Below are 2,581 nucleotides of genomic sequence, written 5' to 3' on the forward strand. Positions count from 1 at the left end.
TGCTTGAAGCAGCCAGAGCCACTGCCAAACAGCATGCACCAGGAAGACCTGCCAAGAGAAAGAAAAGAGATAGAGAAGAGTGGAAGGAGTGGAAGGAAGGGGGGACAAAACAAACCCAGGTGTTCTGTGAGACAGTCCTACACCCAGCCAACTATAATACAAATCCTCATAAAAAGAAATACAAAAACATTTCTAATATATTTCTATATAGCCGTGAACATCGTATACCTCCAATGAATGGAAGACACATTTATTTATTGTGAGGAGTTCATCAAAAATCTTCAAAAGGAAAAGAAAATTGAAATCCTATCCTTTAAAGGTTTTCTCTTTACTGGGGCTTCTATCTCACCGTGGGGGGGGGTCTGGATGACCTCTGCTTCTGCTGTGTTTCTCGGTCTTTGTGAGTGAGTTTGAAGGCTGTCCCGTATTTAGACTGGAAAAAGAGGGAATCTTTTATAATATTGTCTGAGGAAAATAAGTAAAATATCACAGTTCAGAGACCCGACATGTCCGTCTTTCTCCCGGCGTATTGAGCGAGCTCCGCTGATCTTGGCTGCAGCGTTCTGACAGAACAAAACGCTCGTATTGGATTAGTATTTTACCCGCTGATCGGGTCACTGAAAACGTCACGTGCCCAAATCCGAGTTCATGTTTAGCCATTTGACGCAACGACCTGTCAATTACCGCCTGATTTGCATCTCACCGCTCAAATCGAGCAGCTGGCAGGCCTTCACACTGCGAAAGTCTATCAAATCACGCTCTGGGGATTCAGTTCGCTTCAGAGCGTGCCTGTAGTATTGAATAACAATGGAGCTGGCCGCCTCTGCATGCATAGACAGGGCGTCTTATGAAAAAAGTTTTTTATTGAACAGTGTGCATTACTGAACATTGTGAACATCTGAAATGATCTGAACTTGATCCATGCTAAAATGTTATACATATATTTTTTTCCACAATGATGACAGTTGCTCATCTCTTGTGTGTCCAGATGGACATATTTTTCCTTCTACCCAGTTAGGTGGGATATTTATTTACCCACTGAGATGAGACAATGGCAAGATCTTTGACCCTGTGGCATTTTTGACAGCCAAACATTCCATTATTTTTGTCTTTAAAGGGTTACCAAACAGGGAAGTTGGAGGCTGACTCCATCCACAGTGGAAATTTGAAAATCCAGTAAGAGGGGCAGGACTTTTATCATTACTGGAGCTGCAGATCATGACATGGGACTTCTGAATCTTACATGGTTTGACCAATCACAGGATTCAAATGTATTACCTTGATTAAACCTTTAGTGGGCAGCACACTGATGGTTTTTGACTGTATTTTCAAGAATTAAACAAGTTATTTCAATTTGTAAATTTTTTTTTTAAATGACCAATAGACAGCACTTTTAAAGCCCCATTTATAGAGATCAACAGTAAAAAGAAGTTGATTAAGGGTTTGGTTACTCTTCAAACTGATCATATTGTTCTTTTGTCCAGACAGTCTGGCATTGTAGAAAAGTTACCTGTTCTTGATGGTCCTGGTGTCTCAATGACATTTTCCATACAACTTGCATCTCCCCTTTTCTCTTCTTCATTCTGTCCTTTAAGGCCAGATCCCACAGGATTTGACGGCCATATCACAGTTGAAAATTTGGAAAATCTGCCACATGCGCTTAGACGCGCTAACTTTATGCATGTTTGTGGAATAGCAGTGATACAGATGCCAGAGCCCATTCCACTGCCACTCCACTACCAGAGCACTGCTTAATCATGTGTAAGCGTGTCCTCCCACAGATAACACCAATAGGACATTGACACGCATGTGTTCATACGCTAAACAGACGCTGTGAGCAGTGGTACAAGCACACATTGGCTGGGGAAATGGCTGTGCTTCAGCCGTGCCGAAACGCAAAATTTCGGTTTCTAAGCACGTGTGGCGGCCATTGCATAACTCCCTGGTACCAAATGCAGTCACTCGCGGTCTAAATTTTTGAGCAGTTCAAAAATTCTTTCCACGTGTGACAGCTGCCAAAATTTGTACAGCCTGTATCCGCATCTATTCCGCATCCACATCTCGGCCGTTGCACTACCAATCCACTACTAGCAACGTCTGTACCACAGGGATGACATTTTTTCCGTGCTCCAGTCGGGTATGGCCATGAAAGCCAGTTGGACCTTCAGAAGATTTGGCCTGCACATCTCCATCCTCACTTTGGTTCTTCCTCCTAAACAATCTGAATTTAACTCTCCATGTTCCTTTTTTTTATTTACAGTTTTCTTTGAAATAACTTGCTGCTTTTTTAACAATGTCACCATTTCGTTTTTCCATCTTGCAATAAATTGAAATTGTATTTAAACTGACCATTCACAATATCGATGAGAAGTTTATGAATTGTTAATATATATATATATATATATATATATTTTAAATCTCCTTGTAGCATACATATTAATGCTCAGGTGAGTGAGAACGAATAGAATGTCCACGAACAAAAAATCAAATGCATCCTGTCGCGGGGTTCTCTTAAGAGTCCAGGAAAAATCAGCCAAACAGGAGGCAAGCCAGGAGAGATTCCATTGTGTTTTTCTTTTTA

Source organism: Oryzias melastigma, unplaced genomic scaffold (assembly GCF_002922805.2).
Source record: "Oryzias melastigma strain HK-1 unplaced genomic scaffold, ASM292280v2 sc00331, whole genome shotgun sequence".
Taxonomy (NCBI): domain Eukaryota; kingdom Metazoa; phylum Chordata; class Actinopteri; order Beloniformes; family Adrianichthyidae; genus Oryzias; species Oryzias melastigma.